The sequence below is a fragment of the Rhopalosiphum maidis genome, chromosome 3 (assembly GCF_003676215.2).
Source record: "Rhopalosiphum maidis isolate BTI-1 chromosome 3, ASM367621v3, whole genome shotgun sequence".
Classification (NCBI taxonomy): domain Eukaryota; kingdom Metazoa; phylum Arthropoda; class Insecta; order Hemiptera; family Aphididae; genus Rhopalosiphum; species Rhopalosiphum maidis.
Window position 1 is genome coordinate 68,957,949 of NC_040879.1, and position 13,586 is coordinate 68,971,534.

The 13,586-nt window shown below is 38.8% G+C and overlaps 2 pseudogenes; both read left to right on the forward strand.

The window, feature by feature from the left end:
- Nucleotides 1-11,309: 11,309 nt before the first annotated feature.
- On the forward strand, nucleotides 11,310-12,089 carry LOC113558057 (annotated as a pseudogene).
- A 428-nt stretch (nucleotides 12,090-12,517) lies between these two features.
- Nucleotides 12,518-13,586, forward strand: part of LOC113557626 — a 2,383-nt pseudogene continuing 1,314 nt past the window's right edge.

Sequence of the window (13,586 nt, forward strand, 5' to 3'; positions counted from 1 at the left end):
TATAATACTTTCCGTTTATTACATATATTTATATAAATCAATACAATATTTTCTTTACAAATAATTTTCGTTCGTTCGAACGTTTAATAGAAAGGTAATACAAATTCACAAACACATATACGGTGGAATATATAAGACTCACGGTTAAATTCATCGGAACCGGGAGTACCGTCACTCACACGGCGGCGTTAATACAGGCGAACTGCATTTCAACCGTGTAAAATTCGGTGGTGGTCCGGTGAATCGGGGGCAACTCCTCGGCTGCTGGACTGTTGGGCGACCGCGGCTCATAGCACGGATATACCGACGGAGTTAGTCCCCGGGCTAGAGTCAAAATACGTGTAGCGGCGTTAATACAGGCGCACTGTATTCCGACTACACGGGAATTCCGCCCTAGTCCCGGTTTCTTCGGCTCGGTGGTGAGATTTGTTTTGCTGGCTGCGGCCGGGTCCTATTTGTGTACAGGTGGTAGCCCATTGTCGTGGTAGCTCGTCGTTCAAGGAAGACATAACGTTTTATTGTAATTCAGCGGTTATTTTCAGTTTTGGTGGGTGATATGTGCTTGAGACTGTAGAGATGCACTTGTCGATTTATATATGTTATCTGTCGTTTTTTAATTATAAAAAGGTGTGAAACACGGCTGGCCACGGTGCTCACTCACAAAATACGAGAGCTTTTAGTAACTATAGACAACAAGGGCAGAATCCGTCTGTCGGTAGGGGATTGGGTCTATTATAAAGCGCATCCGCTGTCAAGTGCAGAAAGCGGGTTCATGCGGGTTTTCTCCGAAATGGTTAGGATCAGTTAGGTTGTGTAAACGATTAGGAACCGGAGTGTTTTTGATGGAGGGTAAACACCCTACCCAAATTACATATCTCGGCGATAAAGCGAGCTGTAAGACCGTTAGAGATTACTAACTAAACATGTTTTGTTTACAGATGGAAGACCGAGTAGCCACCGACCCATAACCGAACGCGCTTAACATCCACGTTGAGAGGCTCCAGTCGATTGCAGCATAATTGTTGCGGGACGTCCGAAGGCTATCGTGAGACGGTCCCAACGATGCGGTGGGTGGTTGGACGGTGTAACGAGCGGACACCGCGTAGTTCGGCCATATACGAGCCAGCCCGACCGCATGGGCGTTGTTCAAGCGGCGGGGATTCGCCGAGGGATGGCGCTTCGGTCAAGAGACCACCCCCAGGCCTAGGTAAGGCCTAAGGCAGGACCATCAGGACGTGGACCACCCCGGCGTGCGGCCTTCACGTACCAGCGGTACGATGGGTGGGACCAACAGGGCCAATTCCAGCCCCAGCAGCCATCGCCACAACAGCAGCCTGTGGCCCAGCTCGAGCCAGCCGTTCAGCAGCAACTACCACAGCAGTCGCAACCAGCCTCACCACTACCCACGCCGGAGGCCACAGTTGACCACCGTGGAGCGGTGGAGCATGAGCATGCCATCGGGTGCGTCCCCAGGTTGCGGATAGGGGAACGCCCTGTAGCAATACAGGGTAGCCGCGAAATAAGCCATACCTTCGGGTTGGACGAATAAGCGGTCGCGGACAAGCTCTTCACCGGGGGAGCGATCGACCCCCGGCGTCCTGGAAGATTAGGCAAACGGACGGAACACTGACAGACGACGCGAGGCTAGCGTCGACGGTGGAGCTAAGCCAACCAAAAATTTACGATGGAACTACAAAACAATATCAATGAATCTCGTCCTGGGTTCTCCCTACAAGGGGTGGTCGGACCCCAGGAGACGGCGGCTGGGGGTGGTACGCCCCAGAAGTCGATATCGACCAACCAAAACGGCAATGCGCAAAAGAACAAGGACACCGGACTACCAGGAGCAAAAAAGATCGGAACCAAAACCTCTGAGGTTGCGGGGGCGGCCAGCCAGCCCTCTGTCACTCAAACGAAAACCACCGAGGGCAGCTCAACGGCTTTGAGTCGTCCACAAACTGAGGCGAAGTATGAAAAATTACTGGAAGACACTCAACGGTTAGGTTGAAGCATCGGTTCTGGCTGCGTCTAACACCAAAACGGATATTAAGTCGGGAACTAGAGCATTAGGCACATGCTTTAGAGAATTCCTTAATATCGCTAAGAAAATAGGCATGACGCGATCACCAGAGGCCACTGAACAGCGGATGCGACACTTGCAATTACAACAACAGCAACACAGCTAAACTATGAAAATGATTAACGAACTATGCGGAGACCAGCTTCAGCACTATCAGCAAATCCAGCAGCAAATAAATTCTTTGCCACAAAACCAACCGACGGAGGGCCTGGGTGGTAATATGTTTTGGGCACAAGAGAGACTTAGTAGCCAGGACAATAGGCTAGCTGACTAGGATAGTAACTAGAAAAAATAATTGCTGCTTTGGATCCTATATCCTAATCATGGTCCTGGCACTTCGTGGTCGGAGGTCGCTGGCAGTAGGCCAAGGAAGCAGATTTCAGACTCAGCTACAGCCGAGTCAAGTAGCACTCGCAAAGGGAAAAGACCGGTGCCGCGATCCAAGCCACCAGCGATACTTGTGAACGCCAGCAAGGAAGACTTTACAGCAGTGGCCAAGAAAATACGCCAAGAGTCCAACAAGGAAATCATCGGAAATAACATCGTGGGAATGCGCCAGGCAAAAAACGGAGGCTTACTGATACAAATCCGCGGCGACGACACCCAGGTAGAGGCAGTCAGGGCGGAAGTAGCCAGATCGGTGGGCACGGACATAGGAGTCAAGACATTACAACCAAAAACCATGGTGGAAATTAGAGACCTAGATGAATGGTCGGAAAGGGAAGAGATCCGAGATGCCATCTCGACAACTGCAGGCAACGAGCGCGATGAAGTCAGCGTGATAGGTCTAAGGAAACATTACGGAGGGGTCCAGGTCGCTAAAGCACTTGTCCCACCAGCGGCAGCTCTTATCCTGTTGGGCGCCGGCCACATAAAGATCGGCACGGTAAGATGTAGGATCTGCGCGTGTGATAGAAGGCCTAGGTCTAGGTGTTTCCGATGTCTGGCTTATGGGCACGACGCGAAGACCTGCAACGGCCTGGATAGGTCCAAATGTTGCAATAGTTGCGGAAAAGAAGACCACTTCGCGAACAGATTCAAAGCTCTACCGCAAGAAAAGTTATTGTTCGCTAAATTACTAGAAGCGACTGAGGGCAGTCTCCGGAGGCTTCGGGGCAAGGGTAGATGCCCAAGATGTCTTGCATTCGGGCACTCTAAGGACGAGTGCTCAGGTCCTGACCGGAAAGAGTGCTGCAGAGAGTGTGGCGAGAGAGGACATCTTGCAGCGGAATGTCACTCGACAGAGGACACTCGTCTTGCCTTTAGGGCACTCCTTAACTCGGAGGAGGAGGAGCAAATCCACAACCCACCACAATGATTCGTTTACTCCAAATAAACGTTGGAGTAGGCCGGGCTGCGTAAGACCTTGCACTGGCAGTCGCGAACGATACAAACACTGATATAGTTGTAATCAGTGAACAGTACCACAACAAGGAAGAGACGGACGGCTGGTATGCAGACGAGGGCGGCCACGCAGCCGAAAAATATTTATATTTTCATCGTAGGTATGCTCTTCACTCCGAGCATAGAACATATTCTTGGATTTACTCATAATGTAATTTTTAATTTTAACCACTACGGGTGCTGTTGTTACAAGATTTTTAACGTATTTTATTGCGTGAAATGTTCATAGTAAAATCGTTGCTTTTTCAAACACTTCCTTCAAAACGGAAATTTCATTAAAATCTTTGTCAACTATGAAAATATTGGCATGTTGAATACATATCGTTTTAAAAACTGAGATTACTGCTGGTCTTTTCTGATAAAAATACAAGCATACACATTTCGCTTTTAGTGGTTGTAGGATTGAGATAAAAAAAGCCACATAATTTATCTTTGAACATGTCAAAATCAAACGATGTGTCAATTTGAATGACAGTTGAGCATGGGGCTTCAAAAGATTTTTACATAATATTTAAATTAATACAAAGCACTGAAAAGTTTCCATCATCTAATTTACTGACTACGTCACCACCCACTTCCTCAATTACTTCCAGAAACATCTGCAGTTGTTGTGTCAATGTTACACGGACGGAAGGCACTGAAAATAATGCGTCGGTATTAAACGGGTGAATACGGCTCACAGCTGATCGGCCGAGCAAATGACCCTTCTCTGACTATATCTTTTACAAGTAGCCGAAAGAAGAAGTCATTTGCTAACCAGGTATTAGCTGTGAGCGTATCTGATCGGAAGACTACGATAGCTTGACTTGTAGCCCTTATGTGTGTTTCTATAGTGTTACGTAGTTTAGAATTTCATCTCGGTTGTGTTCTGTTTTTAACTCGTTGGCGCAAGTATTTAGCTGTTGCTGAGCGCTCCCTCACACCCCCTGGTGTTTTGGGTGTGGGTCGCTAAGTCCCAGACTCACCCTTTGAGTTAGAATCGGTAGAAAAGTCTAGAGAGATGGTGCCACTAGCCGCTACCTGGGAACAATGACTGATCGCGGAATAGCGCGTTGTGTCATTGCGTTGGTGGTGATATTTGTTGTTGTGCATGACCTCCGCCACTATAACATAGAGGTCGTGAGTGTGTTTTAAACAATTACTGATTAACGGATAGTTCATGTTTGTTACATAGTCCCCTTTTTCTTTGTATATAATTTTATATATTGGGACAAGATCAAAATATATACAAAGGAAATATTTATTATATACAAATATACAAGTGGTTACGTTACCATCATTGACCTTCTTATCTATTTTCTTTTGTTGTTCCTTTTCTTTTGATACCACATACACTTGACGGCAGTTCTTTTGTCTGCCTTGCTTAAATTGGGAACTGGCACTTTACTACTTGATTCTAGTCTATCTGATATGGCTGAAACCGATGCTTGAATAGCATAATTGTGCCTTTCTTTGTTCTCGGTTATTACTAGTCGATTCAGGCAATAGTCCCTTTGTTTTGATTCTTCCTGCTCCGTGATTTTTCTCTTCAGTTGCATCATCTCCATGGTGGCCTCCACTATACTTCTTCCTCGCATCGCATGTTCAACCTGCTGGATAATTTCCATTTCATTTTTTACCATTTCTTCTACTCGCATCCGTTTTCCTTCTGCGTCGGTAGTAACTTTTGGTATCGCCCCTGTCGACTTTTGTTGATACTTGGTCACTCGTGCAACGACCTGCCGTTGGAATTGTGCTAATGCCTTGGCTTGTTGGGCTATATATATGACTGGTCTCTCCTTGGATCCTTCCAATGGGTAATGTCATTTGTTCTTCTTCATCACTGATATTGTTGTATTTCAGATCGATTTCATCGGTTAAGTCGTCCGGTGTTTGTATTTTAGCTGAACTCCTTTCTCTATGGTTTGTTATCTCTTCTGGTTCACTAATATCAGTGTCTTCTCAGTTTACAGCCGTTGTTGATTCATCCGATTCGCTGTCTGTACCGAAAGCATTATGTAATCTTTGTTGCAACTCCTAACCTAACCTTGTCTATTTCAAGAGTAGTTTTTAATGAGGATTGGAAGCTAATTTTGATAAAGACTAGATTTATAAATTTAGACCAATTTTATCTGCCAGAGGTGACAAATGGTCTAGTTAATTTAATGGGCATAGCGCTTTGCTTAATATTGATCGGGTGATATAGTCTAGGTTAGTTACGTTTGTACTAAGGTGGATTAGTATTTTCGCAATTAATATGTTGAGGATGTCAGGTAGTCTTTAGTAAAACCAGGAAAGGATGTTAAAAAGTGATGTTTTTTGAGGTTAAGACATGAGTGTTTGACCTTTTGTGTTTGTAGAACGATTTCCCCATCCGGGGTGTTTAGATTTGAAGTCTCCTCCAGCAATAAATTGCTGCCCTAAGGTAGAGAAGTAGTTTTCAAATTTATCGGTAGTTATTTTAGCACGTGGGGGACATTATATGGAAATCGAAGGAATCGAAAGGGAGTCGAAGGTAATTCCATAAATTAAAAATTATTAATAATTTATAAATAAGGATTAATTTTTTAGAAATTATTAATAGATAATTGGTGCACTACTGGTGAACTAAAGTTTAAAAGATTTTTTTCTGTATAATAATGGTTCAAACTCGGATGAAAGTATAACAACTTTCACCATAGATGATGGGTTAAAATTGTTATCAGAAGCTGAAGTATGGTTATGGATAACAACTTTGCATTATCGCCGACTGCATTCCAACAACCAAGTGTAGAAAGGTTTCAAGTTAAATCAATATTTATTACACTAGTATTTTGCTCATAAATCTCATAAAAAAACGCATAAACAAACACAGTCTGAACGAAAACAGTATAGAAATAATAATGTTAGTATAATTTGTAGAAAATCTCTGTAATCTAGCATTTTTACCAGAAAACAAGTATAAAGGAATCAATTTTTTAAGAACAATTATGCAACAGGTTTGGTAGATTATTTTGATTCAGCGATTCATGGTGATATGTCTATGGGTTTTTAGAAGTTTTCAGTATAATCCAAATAATGGTATCAGACTTCGAAATATTCTATCACCAATTTGGAAAGTCCATCCAAACTACCATTGATAATCAACATCAAACCAACAACAAAACAGAAGGGTGGCACCATAGTTTTTCAATGTAGAAGGCCACAATCATACTTCTATTTGGAAATTTGATACTAACATTGATATAAAATTGTTGCCGCTTATTGGGCTCACGGTTAATTGACTCATTTGCCTATTAGACTCAAAACGGCTGATTCTGATTTGAAACGTATGCTAACAAATAGAAAAAATTCGTCTATTCGAATCACATACGGTTAACAGGGTCATTTGAAAATTGAAAAAATAAATAAATACGTACATACAATGGTGACAAGTACTCGATCCGAGATGAACTCTACAATCGTCGGCTGCGAGAACGGCAAGTCGGTATAATATGCGACTATGGCGGTAGTAAACATTTTTGAAAAAACAAACACATCCTTTTATTCAACTATGGAGAAATAAATGAGGCAAGCATTACCGATATTGCAGAGTCAAGGAAAAAATTCTTACTAAAAGCAGCAAAAGAGATAAAAAAAGAGAATAATAGGAAGGATCTAAGACTATTGAGTTAATAAAGAGTATACCTATTTGCTCTTCAACATTCTAGACTCTAGAGTCTAGAGAAATACGCAAAAGCCATTAGAAACTCAGATCCAATAGCCACTGTAATGATGGAATGAAGATGAGAAAAAAGAATACTTGGGTAAAGATGACCACAAAATAAGTGACGCAATATCTTACAAAAAGGAGCTAATATCTTTGTACATAAAAAAATACATGAATGAAGAAGTGGTTGAAGGTGAGATATCCAGAATAGTGTATAAAAACTCAAGAGATACTGTGGAATCGTATTTATCAGTAAATTGGCGTGCAAGTGAAATATCATTTAACAGGCCAGTATTTGAGAAAAATGGGTTAGAAACTAGAAAAATGATAATAGACCGTCGCCTGGTCGCTTCTTCTGCGTACGCTCACTCACACACTGACCGATCTGTGTATTGTGTGTATTATGTATAGCAATTCAAAAAGGTTGGACGGGTTCGCCGAGGAAATCCAGTGAATGCTAATGTGTGTTATAATAAAGTAACTCATAGGTTTAATTTAATAGATATTTATTAACACATTAATTACTCATAAAAAAAAATGACCAGCGACACAGTGTCAAACAATAGACCACCGAGTCGTTCGCACAACTGTAGACTAACTGTCCTTCTACCATGACAACCATATCTCATTATTGATAAAATTCGGGCATCCTGAACTTTAAGTGCCCTCACTTAAAACAATTTCAAGTAGTTAATAATTTTAACGTTCAGCAATAGAGTGTCACTTTCACTCTAACTTGTACATACTGATATATAATGATACTTATAAAATTATAAACAAACAAAATAAAATAATATTTAAAAAAATAATAATAACAAACTTATTATAGTATTACTAAAGTATTATTACATGAATATCACAACTGGTAGGAATTATGCCAAGTAGGAGGTCTTCTTGTCCTCCTGGTCCTCGGTTCTCTTAGTTCACAATCAGTCTTAAGTTCCTGTTCGTTGTCAGTCTCTGGTTCCTGTTCATTATCAGTTCTCGTTCCACTTCGTTGTCAATCTCTTGGGTTTGTTCTATGATTTGGTTTAATGAGTCCTCATCATCTAATTGCAAGTCCCCTTCTTCCTCAGATTCAGGAAATGTACCCCTTTATATGTGACACATAAACTGTTGTCGCATAACTCCTTCCTCCCTCACTGTTTGTTGATGATATACCGTATACATTATTTGGTAATACTTTTGCCACAACCAGTAGTTCACGATATTTTGTTTGGAGCTTAGTGGGCTCTCCAGTTGCTTCAGGAGGCTTTCGTATAAACACTATCTTTCCTACTTTGTATTGTATAGGTAAACTGTGTTTGGAATCGTACCTACTCTTCCACTTCTTATGTTCCTTTGCAATCTGTTTGCGCACCTCATCTTGTAATTGTTCAACTGCATCCCATTCCTCTGTTACAACAGCATGTCGCAAAACGCCATCGTTGAAGCTAGGCCAATAACCAAAAAGTACATGGAATGGAGTATCTCCTAATGTTTTGTTGTAAGCGTTATTTAATTGACACTCAACATTTATAATATACTTGTCCCAAGTGCGATCCGATTTCATATTTGCTTGCATAATAGGTACTATAGTCGGGAGAATGAAAAGTGGCCGCTGGCAATGTGTTAGGAACATTTTTTTTTTTTTTTGATAAACAGTGATTCTCAAAGTGCTTCACGCAAGGCGCGGTTGGTTTACATCTGACCGGCGCACAATTTTGAATGGGGTCTTTACATTTTTCCTTTTCGCCTTCGTTTGATTTGGTTACCAATTGTACTTAAGGAATTTGTATTGTGGTGTTGTACACAAACCATCTACGTCCCTACAGGCTACGACCCAACAGCAATATACGTCATTCGTTAACGAATATTACACGTGTTGTGTTGTGTTGTGGTTTATTACATCAGGCTTCAATAACTGAATTTAACCAATATATTATTATTTACTACTATTTTTTAATATAAAAATTTTTATTTTGGGAATAAAAAAAAATCACATGGAGCTAGGTCTGGTGAATAGGGGGGTTGAGAAACAACTGGGATACCATGTTTAGCCAAAAACTGCTGCATAACATGGGCTGAATGGGCTGGTGCATTATCGTGATGCAATTTCCAACTACCAGACTCTTTAAACTCGGGTCTTTTTCTTCGTACAGCGTCTCGTAAACGGCGAAGAACATCAATGTAGTACTCCTTTGTTATAGTCTGTCCTTTAGGAGCATACTCATGATGAACAACACCTTGGTAGTCAAAAAAAACAGTCAACATGACCTTCACTTGACTCCGAACTTGACGAGCTTTTTTGGGTCGTGGTGAATCAGGTGTCTTCCACTGCGAAGATTGTACCTTTGTTTCTGGATCGTAGCCATATACCCAAGTCTCGTCACCAGTTATAATTGATTTTAAAAAAAAAATCATCAGATTCGGAACACTCTAGCAAATCAGTGGCGATCTGTTTTCGATTTTCTTTTTGCTCACCTGAGAGCAGTTTTGGTACAAATTTGGCTGCAACTCTTCTCATGTCTAAATCAGTCGTCAATATGGTTTGAAACTGATCCAAATTAAATTTGAAACTCATTACTAAGTTCCATAATTGTCAAACGACGGTTACCTCGTATTGCTGTTCGTATTTTTTGTATCATTTCCTCATTGCGGCTTGTTGATGGGCGTCCTTCACGTTCATCACTTTCAACAGTTGTTCTACCCTCTTTAAATCGTTTTAAACCATTCAAAAATGCGAGCACGGGACATGGTTTCATCTCCATAAGCTAACAATAACATTTGGTAGGTTTCAGTAGCCGTTTTTCCCAGTTTATGGCAAAATTTAATGCACACTCGTTGTTCTGTATTTTCGCTCATTATGAAATCCGACGGGCGGACGTAAAACATACTTGACTTAATCGCACCTAGAAGCCGACTGAAACAATTTTAATCTAATCTATGTCTAATATATTTTCCCAACATATAAAGTTAGATTAATATAGCACATGCAAGTTCATACTCAAACCGGTTTACGATTAATCGTATCAGTCTCGATACTTTTTGATTAGACCTCGTATACAGGCCGGCGGAAGGCACGTGCGACCTGTGCGATCGCACAGGGCGGCAATTTTTTTAGAATTTTAGGGGCGGCATTGTTTATAATAAAAAATGTATTTTCACCACTACTCACTGTAAATCTAAAATAAAAATAATGCTCATTATATTATTGACGGAACTGTGTCATTGTATGTAGTACCTAAGTAAGAGCTATTAGTAGATAATTAGGTATAATATAATGTGCGGGCAAGCCGCTAGCATTGTCGCTCGGCGGTTTCGCGATTATCTAATATCTTTATGGTTTCCAATTAGTAAACATGAACCGAATCAAATCATGATAAAGATCCCCAAAATGTATATACAATAATCAATACTCGTAATTTATTGTCAGCGATACAAACTAGTTTACTTATGACGATTGAAACTATCGAACTATACGTACCTAGTATAATGTCATTTGTTAACAGTCGTAGTGTCAACGATTATAGTGCTGTGCATTGTGCATATTATTTAGTCGATCAACATTCAACATTCAACACGTCATATTTTAATATTAATAATTTGGTGAGTAATTTTTTTATTTTAAATAATTGTAATATTATTAATATTAAGTAGGTAATTTATGTAAATACAATGAAAAATTAAGAAAAAAGAATACACCGATATCTGATTTTAAATTTGAATGTATTATATATTCCTAATATATTTAGGAAGTGAATTTTTAATTTCAAAATTAAAAACCTATTAGCTATATTATTATATTTATATTTGGGTGTGGACTCTAGGAATTAGGATAGTCAATAATAATAATTGTATTGTTTGTTTGGGGTTTTGAAAAACTGTATTATTTCATACATTGTGTTCTCATTTTATGTAATTCAACCGTATACATACGTCAACATATATTTAAAAAAATTTTAGTAGTAAGTTACCCTTTTTTTAAAACTATCACATTTTTTTTTTAAAGAATTTGAGATGATTTTTGTTAGAAATGACAAGTGTCAATTTTCATGTTTCTCGGCAAAAATATTAAATACAGACTCAAAGATCATTTATCCATGTTTTAGTGACATGCTTATTTTTTAACAAATTATATTTTTTATTTATGTAGTAAAAAGTTAAGAAAGCGCCAATATGTCGGATGGTAGACAGCGACTTTCAGGTGCAGAAATAGGAAAAGAAAACGTGAAAAAGAAGCTGTAATTAAAAAACAGTCTAATTCTATCAAAAAATTTTTAACGGGTTCTTCCTCTTCATTAAATATTTTCAAATGCTGTGTAGTTGTACAACCTAGTGAAGTTGTTGACTCTTTCTCAGTTATAGATGCCACTGTACCTTCTGAAACTACAGTAGCCAAAAGTTCAACAGAAAATGTTATCAGTACAGACCCTGCGGAATGGCCTTTAATTATTAATAACGACTCTTTAAAACATTGTGGTTGAAAAAGGCCCTTGCTCCGTTAAATGCAAATTTTGTATTTCCTTCAGATGATCAAGGACGAAAATTCACACAATTTCATACAAACGAAGTATGAGTATGAGTAATGGAGAAATGTCACAAGAACATGGCTTGTATACTCTATTTCCAATGACGTAATATTTTGTTTTTGCTGTAAAACTATTTGATAATTCAAACTCTAAGTTGGCTTTAGAAGGGTATAATGACTGGAGGCATGTACACAAATGTTAAAAGGACATGAAACATCAAAAAAATCATTTGACCGCATATAGTACATGGTTAGAATTGTCATTGAGGTTAAAAAAAAACAAAACAATTGATGACGTAAACCAAAGTATTTTAGAATCTGAGTGTAGGCATTGGAATGAAGTTTTACAACGTATCATGTCGGTAGTACAATTTCTCGGTCATCAAAATTTAGCTTTTCGTGGATCATTGATCAGTATTCAACCATAATAATGGAAATTTTTTAAAATTAATTGAACTTAGGCTAAGTATGATTCTGTGATGGCTGAAAATGTAAGAAGAATAATTAATAGTAAAAAAAAATAAGCCATTATTTAGGAAAGATATTCAAAATGAGATGATTAATTATTAGCTCAGTCTATTAAGTCTCGCATAGTTACTATGGTTAGCGAAGCGAAGTATTATAGTATTACTAGATTGTACTCCTGATATAAGTCACTCGGAGCTCATGACTATTATATTCGTTTTGTGTCAATTGAAGATTCAAAAGTTACCATACGTGAACATTTTCTTGGTTTTATTTCAGTTGAAAATAGTACTGGAGAAAATCTATGCGATGGTACTTTTAAATATATTACGTGAGCTGAATATACCTTTGAGTAATATGCGAGGACAAGGGATTGGACAATGGAGCCAATATGAAAGGTGTGCACTCCGGAGTCCAACGGCACATTCGAAATATTAATCCACGTGCATTTTTTGTTCCTTGTAGTGCGCATTCCTTAAATCTTGTTGTAAATGATGCCGCAAAATCTTCAAAAGAAGCTGTAGCGTTTTTTGATATAATTCAAAAAGTATTCAACTTTTTTCTGCCTCAACTATTCGTTGGCAAATTCTTTTAAAACATGTTAAAGAACTACACTCAAACCATTAAGTCAAACCGGTGGGAAAGTCGAATAGACGCACTTAAACCGTTTCGAAATACATAGGTGAAATTTATGATGCTTTGTTGAAATATCAGAAAATATAAATTAGATCCGATGGTAAAAACTGCTGAAGCTGAAGTTTATGTAATCTTATTAAAAACATTTAAATTTTTTATTGTTCTGTTGTCATTTGGTACGACATACTTAATCATATAAATCCAGTTAATAAATTAATGCAAAAACACAAATTTTGACATATCTTTAGCTTTGGGCATTTAGAAACTTTATTGAAACATTTAAAATGAACTGAGATCTGAAGAATCTTTTGAGAAAATGATTATAGATTCAACAGCACTTGCGACGGAATGGGAGTAGAGTCTGTTTTGAGAACTCACGGGGTAGAGTTAAACCACGACGTACTCGTAAACACTTTGATTATGAACACAACGATGAACCAGTTATGACCCAAAACAGCAATTCAAAATACATTTTATTACTTTACACTTGATGTAGCTATAAATAGCGTGAATAATAGATTTGAACAACTAAAAGAAAATAATAAAATTTTCGTTTCTTTACAATATAAAAAAAATAAAAAATCTTACACATGAAGAACTATTAAACATTGCAAAGACTTACAAATTCTTCTTACCGATGGTTGATTCAACAGATATCAATGGCTTGAAATGGCCCATGAATTAAAGTCAGTATCAGCTATGGTGATGATAATTAACACCTTATGAACTCTTAACATTTGTGATAAATGCAGGTGACTTTGCACCAAACCTATCCATTGCCTTACGATTTTGATAACATTACCAGTATCAGTGGCAACTGGTGA